Here is an 8,962-nt window from a genome sequence, read left to right as displayed (position 1 = left end):
GTAGGTGCTTTAGACCACTGAGCCATCTCACCAGCCCCGCTTTGTCAATTTAATGCATGTTGCATGTTATGAGTCGGTGGCGAAAGAAACGACGAGAAGACCTGATGAAGATAGCCTCAGAGGTCTCACTGAGATTAGTCTCTCTCCAAGGGAGCCCAGAGCCTGGGAAGCATCTCACTTTTATTGAGGGCTAAAGAAGGCTAAGGAATGTGCATAATTACTTTGGTGAACACCAACTATTGTCTCTATTGACTTGAGTATTTACCTAACTTTAAGTTTACACTATGCTAGCCATTAACATTCCAAGCAAGGGAGGAGACAACAAACTGCGGTGCCAGCCAACCGGCGCCAGCAGGAAAAGCTGCTATCTGCAGCCTTGAATCCCAGCTTGCGGGGATTTACAAGTGAGAGACAGCAGCTCTCCCTGGGCTCTATCTATTGCTCCCTGCTCCCTTGGGACATTAGATTTTGTCTCGCATCTATATTTCTAAGTCCAGAACATATTTGTCTACATTTTTTTTTTGAGTACTGGGGATTGAACTCAGGACCCTGCACTTGCTAGGCAGGCACTTATTCTACTGAGCTATCTCCCTGGTCCTCCACAATTTTTTTTTATTAGTGCTTATTGGTTGAACAGATTAATGGGTGTTATTTTGGCAGATTTGTAAATGTACATAATTTTAATCCCTTTCCCCCTGTTATCTCCCCTTCTGCCTACTTTCACATTTTTAGGGATTTCAACGCATATAATATATTTTTTTATCAGTACATGTTTGCCAGTGTGTACTGTTTGCATTCAGCTTGGGGGCTGATACATATAGATAGGCGTCTTGATCATTTTTACTCCCCCGACCCTCTGTCCCTCTTTCTCCAGGTCCTTTTCCTATCTTAACAGAGTCAACTTCACTGATTCTCAACATGGCTCTTTATTTTGCTGTTTAAATTATTTCTAATTTTGAACTGGGCATAGTGGCACATGCCTGTAATCCCAGCATTTAAGAGGCTGAGGCAGGAGAATCACCACAAGTTCAAGAGCAGCCTAAGTTACATTATGAGTTCAAGGCCAGTCTAAACTATGCAGTAAGACCATGTCTCAAACAAACAAACAAAAGTTTTAGTCTCAGAAACACCACAAGATATTTAATCTGACTTACTTCACTTAGCATTATGGTCCTGAGATCCATCTTTTTTTTTTTTTTTTTTTTTTTTACGGAACAGGGGATTGAACTCAGGCCTTGTGCTTGCCAGGGAAGCGCTTATTCTACTGAGCCATCTCCCTGGCCCCTGGCAGCTTTTAATCTTAGAAATCCAGGGTACTATTTGTTTCACAACACGGCCTCCCCAGCAGATTTTTTTTTTAAGACAGGGTCTCACTATGTAGTATAGGCTGGCCTTGAACCAGTTTATGTAGCCCACGCTGGCCTCCAGCTGACAGTGACCCTCCCACCTCAGCCTTCCAAGTGCTGGGATCACAGCCGTGTGCCACCACACCTAGCTCAAAATGCATCAATCTTTTTTTTTTTTTTTTTTTGCGGAACCAAAAAAATTGAATTCAGGCCCTTGCGCTGGCCAGGGAAGCACTTATTCCACTGAGCCATCTCCCCGGCCCCGCATCAATCTTAAATACACCATCTTTTCCTATCTTCTTATTAAAATTAAAGGAACAGCAACTATCCAGAAATCCTGAAGAAAACAAGTGAGGCATCAAAAAGTTGAATAACCCTTGATATATATATATAAAATTTTAGTTGTGAAAAAAACTTAGTTGTGCACATTTTCTTTTTTTGTTTTGTTTTGCTTTGTTTGAGACAAGGTCTCACTAGTAGCCCAGGCTGGCCTTCAACTCATGGAGATCCTCCTGTTTCAGCCTCCCAAGTACTAGGATTACAGGTGTGTGCCACATGCCCTGCAAGTCGTACAGTTTTACTAAATTAGCATGCTAGTTCATTTTAAAATAGATAAAGCCTAAAATGTAAGACATTTCAAGCAGGCAAGTATGCAACACTAATAACATCAAAAGCTATAAATCGTGACACAAGTGAATATACCAGGCATTATGCTAAGTGATTTGCATGAGTTGCAGTTTTGTTTTTTTGTTTGTTTGGTTTTTGTATTTTAGGATAGGGTCTACAGGGTGTTCAGAGTCTCACTATTAGATTGGATTTGTAGTGATCCACCTGTTTACAGCCTCCCAAGAGCTGGGATTACAAGCCCACGCCACCACACCCAGTCTCAGTGCGCCCCGAAGAGGGGACCACATGGGAGGCCTGGGGATCTAACTCCTGGCCCCTGCGCCTGTTTGGAGGTGCATTAATCCACTGAGCTATTTGGCTGGCCCTTGAGTTGTAGTTTTTTGGTTTTTTTTTATATTTATTTATTTATTTATTTATTTATTTATTTATTTATTTTTTGGTGGAACCGGGGATTGAACTCAGGCCCCTGCACTTGCCAGGCAAGCGCTTCTTCTACTGAGCCATCTCCCCAGTCCCAAGTTGTAGTTTTTAATTCCCTGCTCCTCACATCATCTGCATATGTGCTTTCAGTATCATAAATTTGCTTCTCATCACCTTTGCTGCTTTTCATTTCTTCATTGTGCTTTTTAATTTAGTGTCAGGAATCGAACCCAGGGACTGGTGTGTTCTAAGCATCAGCTCTGCTACTGAGCTGCATCCCAATGTCTCATACTGTACTTTGTATCTGATCCCCCTTGCAACTTTCTAGAAACATTATAGTATTTTCTCTCCTGTTTGTGTCCTCTCACTGTGATATTTTCACTAACATTTATACATGTTCTCTCTAGTCTTCCTTGTCCAGATACTACTTAACTTTATTTTTTTTTAAATTTTTTTCTTTATAATCAAACTTCTTTTTTTTTCACCTGGAGACAGGGTCTCATTTCACTCCTCGAGGCTGACCTTGAACTCATCTCAGTCCTCCTGCCTGAGCCTCCTGAGTGCTAGGATTACAAATGTACACTACTATGCCCAGATCAAACGTCTTGAAATTACTATACATTCTTTTATTTCCTTTGGGGGTGGCAGTGATGCTTGAGTTTAGGACCTTATGCATGATAAGTGTGCCCTCTACTAATGAGCTGCGCTCCTAGTCTCCCTTTATTCCTAGTCTCTGTCACTCCACTCTCCCCTCCTCTTCCCTCCTCTCTCCTCTCTGTCTCTGTTTGTCGCTCTCCCTCTCCCTTTCCCCCCTCTCTGTCTCTATCTCTCTCCCTCTCCCTCTGTCTCTCTCTCTCTGTACTGGCGATTGAACCCAGGACCTTTGCACCAAGCTACAACCTTAGCCCTTAATATTTATTTATTTGTTTATTTATTTATTTATTTGGCTGGCTCAGGATGCCTTAAGGGCAGGTCTAGTAAGGCATGAGGATCTGGGGATCGAACCACAGAATCCTGAGCCTGACTGCTTTGCTTAAGCAAGCACCTAAACAACTGAGCTAATGGGCAGGCCCCCATATTTATTTATTTATTGCTACTGTGGCATTGGGGAGGTTGAACTAAGGGCCTTGTACATGCTAGGCAGGCTCTCTACCATTGAGCTAAGTCCCCAGCCCTCTTTTTTTCTTAATACTGTGGTACCTTGGTTCATGAACTTAATTTTTTCCGTGATTCTGGTCACAAACAGAATTGGAATCAAATTCAATGGTTAGGTTCAGTGTTGAACTTATGGGGACATTTGATTTGTTTTTTGTCTAATTCACTTTGCAACCAGAATTGTGGAAAGAATTGAGTTTGTCAACTGATAACCACCATATAGTATACCCCTGTGAAGTCGTGGTTCAGAGTTTGTGGCCTCAAGTTGTTTGTGGATTTTTCTTTAGAACCTAGCTAATAATTGTTCACAGAAACCCTGTAATTTTGCAGAATCTTTAAATATACTCCACCTTTTTATTTTTAATAGTGAGAGGTTTGCAAGTATCTGAGAGCATTACTCAGTTCTTCCTGTTGATTGGCTGCTGCCCTGTAACCTACCTATGGCAGATATACCAATGAATTTACAGCTTTATTAATACAGTATTTTATTAAATTAAATTGTATAACTATAAGTGACATAGCATATTAGTATTTAAAATATAAAAATAAGAATTTTTCTAACCATATCTGAAATTTGCAGTTTTGTCACGATTCACAGGTACTCTCTAGGAATGTAACCCCCACAAATTTTGAGGGTCCACTGTATGTTTTTTATTTTGAAACAAGGTCTCACTAAGCCACTAAGTTGACCAGGCTGGGCAGTCAGCAGTAATAAAGTTCAATTCCCTGTACTGCTAGTTGTGGTGGTATACACTTACAATTCCAGCACTTAGGAGGCTAGGGCAGGAGGGTTGCCAGGAGATCGAGGCCAGAATGGACTACATTCTGTGTAGCCCTGTGTCAAAAAAAAAAACAAAAAAACCCTCCAGTATAGAAAGGAAAAAGAGGCCAGGTGTGGTGGCACATGCTTGTAGTCCCAACACTTAGGGAGGCTGAGCAGGAGGATTGTAGCAAGTTCAAGACCAGCATGGGCAATGAAGTGAGTTCAATGCATAGTGAGACCCTGTCTCAAAAAAAGGCAAAAAAAAAAAGGGAAGGGAAGAGGAAGTCTTGCTTGGGGTCACATGGAGCAAATTCATTCATTTCTAAGAGTCATTTGAGAAAACAAAATAAAAAAGAGACATTTGAGAACATCCAAAATCTAAGGCCAAACAGGGAATCTAGAAAAGACTTTTTTTTTTTTTGCGGAACCGGGGATTGAACTCAGGCCCTTGCACTTGCCAGGGAAGCACTTATTCCACTGAGCCATCTCCCAGGCCCCAAGAAAAGACTCTTGATACCATGCCCCTCTAGCCTAGCAAGATTCCTTATAATTACTCTAATGGGACCAAGAGGGCCTTACTGACCAGTGATGTCTTACATTGATATTATCACCTGAGTAGCATCTCTTAGCCACTCTCCCTCTCTTCTTCCAGATCTAGAAATTACTTCCTAGAGCTGGGGATATAGCTCAGTGGTTAGAGAACTTCCCTAACATGCCTAAGGCCTTAGGTTCAATCCTTAGCACCACAGAAAAAGATAAAGAAGGAAAAGAAAGGAAAAAGGGGGGGGGGACAGAGGAGGGGAAGGAAGGAGGAAGGGAGAGAGGGAGGTACTCTCCTAGTTGTGTGAGGTTCTTCCCCTACCTTATATTCCTAGGTAGCCATTCAGCATAGCTGTCTCTGGGAATCTTGCCTTCACTATCCTCTTTCTCCTTTCCAGCTCCCAAAGTCCCAGAATGCTGCTAGAGGGAAAACCAAGCAGACCAATATAAATTCATACTATCCAATTTCAACTTGGCACTTGCAGTTGCTCAGCAACCCTTTTATTTGTCTCATAGATTCCCTGGTACTCACACAGACGCTGTGACAGACCTTCTTCCTTTTCCTCAGACTATAAATTACAGTATCCTTCTTTCTACTTCAGAAGACTTTATATTGCTTTCATCAAAATAAATTTCTAAATGTCAGTATCTTATACTGTGAGTAACTAATTTAAAGATAACAGGGGCCGGGGAGATGGCTCAGTAGAATAAGCACTTGCCTGGCAAGCGCAAGGGTCTGAGTTCAATCCCCAGTTCTGCCAAAAAAATAAAGATAACAATCACAGTGTATTAGCGACTTTTAACTTCCTATTATCTTGTTTTGGACTTTTTTTTTCTTTTTGGTCTTTTTGAGACAAGATCTCACTATGCAGTTCAGGCTGGCCTTGAGCTCATTTTGTAGCCTAGGCTGGTCTCGAACTAGCAACCATCCTCCTGCCTCAGCCCCCCCCAGTGCTAGGATTACAGGCATGCACGACCATGCCTGGCTTATCTTTCTTTTTAAAATAAAAAAAATTTCCCTTCACAGCAAATCTTTTTCTCAGTAATCTTTTTCTCCGTCATTCCTGTCCTTTAAAAGCCATCGAGTTCTCTTCCTGGAAAAGTAATTAATGTCCTCATTTATCCTTCCAGAGATATGTCATGACCATTAGAAGCAAAAGCATGGAAAATAATGAACTTGTACTGGTCATTAAAGATAAGTAGGATTTGGTGAGGTGGAGATAAAAGCGATTCCAGCCAGAGGAAAAATCTAAGCACAGGCAGAGATGGGAATGAAGAAGATATATAAATTTAGAAAAGAGAATATTTTTTTTCTTTTTTTATTTTATTTTATTGAGGAAAAATATCAATGAAACAGTTTCAAAACTGATTAATAGGACAGTTTCAGTAATTAAGACATTGTACATTGTTATCTTCTTAATGGTTATCCATAGTACAAGATGCAGACAGAATATACTGTCCAAACACTATCAGTACAAATTGTTCTTCTCATTGAACTAAGTGAAAGTAGCTGTATATGTATCCTAACTATTCTGCATATATAGATACAAAGTGGTCCTTCATTTGTATCTCCTTTTTGTGTTTAGTCCTGTCAGAGATGGGTATTCCAATGGCATCTAAATACTATAGGCACAGGGGCTGGTGAGATGGCTCAGTGGTCTAAAGCACCTACTTAGAACAAGCTCAGCAAAGCACAGGGACCGCGGTTCAATCCCCCAGCACCACATGCCAGCCAGCCCCGCCCCCTGGTGGGCTGAGCTGGCCACACACACACACACACACACACACACTCATAAATAAAAAAAATACTATAGGCACATGAATTCAGCAAAACAATCCAACACAGTCTAGCAGTTCACAATAGTAGTGGGTTATCCATGGAAATTGTTGACTTGAGTCTTTCACAGCTCAGCTAGAAAAGAGAATATTGTGAGTAGAGTAATCTGCTGAGAAATTATCCCAGCTGCTGCTTCTACTGCTGCTACTTTTCCAGTTATGACTAAAACTCAACTACTTCCTTCCTGTTTTGCTCTACATACCAGCCAAGGGGGAATCTGATCCTACGTGGCCTCTCACCCATCCTGTGGACCTCCATTACTATTTATTGAGCTTTGACCCCTACCACCTGTTTCAGGCCTAGCAGGGAGGACCCTTAGTCATTCTGCAGAGCAATGTGTTCCATTTCCTTGGTCACATGGAAAATTTTTGCACACCACTAAAACAGGACATTGAAAATACATTATAGGGCCAGCAAGATAGCTCAGTGGACTAAAGTGCCTGTTTACGCAGAGTGCAGGGACAGGAGTTCCATCCCTGGTGTGCCGTGCTGGCCCCATCCCCAGGGCACACTGAAAGCTACTGAGTCTGGGTGTGGTGGGGTGTGCCTGTAATCCCAGCTCTTGGGAGGCTGAAAGCAGGAGGTTCACTATGAGTCCGATCTGTGTAGTGAGACCCTGAACACCCTTGTACTAAATACATTTTTTAAAAAAGAAAATACATTATAGGCCAGGGATATAGCTCAGCAGCACAGCAACTGCCTGGCAAGCACAAGCTCCTGAGTTCAGTTCCTGGCACCAAAAAATATGCATTATAGAGATGTTATTGATTTTATCAACAGATACAACATACAGAGGTCAAAAGAACATGATAAACTGCAAAAAAAAAAAAAAAAAAAAGCAAAATCCATATTGTGAAACTACTGAAAAATAATCCAGTATTTTCAACAAAAAATTTACCAAAAAGGGGGGAGAGGGACCAGAAACCATTAATTTAAAAGTTACAAGTAATCCACTGGGCATGGTGACACACATTTTTTTTTCAGAACTGGGGATTGAACTCAGGCCCTTGCACTTGCCAGGGAAGCACTTATTCCATTGAGCCATCTCCCCGGCCCCGTGACACACATCTGTAATCCCAGCCCTCAGGAGGGATTACAGGTGAAATGGAGGCCAATTTGGGCTACATAAGCAACTTCAAGGCCAATTGTACTACATAGCAAGACTCTGTCACAGAATAGAAACAAAACAAGTTACATATAATATCCCTGAAGGGCCGGCCAGATAGCTCAGCAGACTAAAGTGCCTGCTTAGGCAAGTGCAGGGTCTGGGGTTTGATCCCTGCGTGCCATGCTGGCCGTGCCCCTGGGGCAAGATGACATAGTGATTGAGACTGGGTGTGGTGGCGCATGCCTGTAATCCCAGCACTTGGGAGGCTGAAAACAGGAGGACTATTATGAGTCCGATCTATGTAGGGTTACCCTGTAATAAACACACATAAAGAAAGAAAAACATATCCATGAATCAAAAGGTGTGGACTTCATTTGGCTATTTATTCAGACAAAAAAAAAAGTGATACATTTTTGACACTTAGGAAACTATCAAATACTGACTTAATATTAAGGAATTATTTCATGTATGGTAATGGTATTGCAATTGGGATTTTTTGTTTTGTTTTGGAGATAGGATCTCACTATGTAGTTCAGATTGGCCTTGAATTCACTATGTAGCCTAGACTGGCTCAAACTTGGAGTGATCCTTCTGCCTCAGCCTTCTAAGAGCTGAGGTTACAGGCATGCGCCACCACACCTGGCATATAATAGGGATCTTAAAAAGGATCCTTACATGTTAAAGATATATACTGAAATCTCTAGATATGGAATAATATGTAGTCTGGAGTTTGCTCTAAAATAGTATAGGAGGGAAGGAGATGGAAGTGTATTTGAAACAAGAGTTGATACTAGTTAAAAGTGTTTGGTTTGAATCCCCGGTTCTGAAGTGTTTGGTAAGTGAATATTTATTGTACTGTTCTGCCTCCTTTTGTCTATATCATCAATTCTCCACTAAAAAGTTTTAGAACAATGTCACTAGCTGAGTATGGTGGCTCGTGCCCAGCACTCAGGAGGCTGAGTACCACAAGGGATCTTGTGGAGGAGGCAAGAGGAGCACCATGAATTTGAGACCAGCCTGAAATACATAGTGAGACCCTATCTTGAAAAACAAATAAACCAAAAAAGGAAAACAAGCAAGACTAGACAATCTAGGAGTACATATTTGGTGATAAAACCATTTTGAAAAACCTCCAAGTAAATGCTTATTATAAAAGTTAGAAGAGT

The sequence above is a fragment of the Octodon degus genome, unplaced genomic scaffold (genome assembly GCF_000260255.1).
Source record: "Octodon degus isolate 3935 unplaced genomic scaffold, OctDeg1.0 scaffold00280, whole genome shotgun sequence".
NCBI lineage: Eukaryota > Metazoa > Chordata > Mammalia > Rodentia > Octodontidae > Octodon > Octodon degus.
This window is presented reverse-complemented; position numbering follows the sequence as displayed.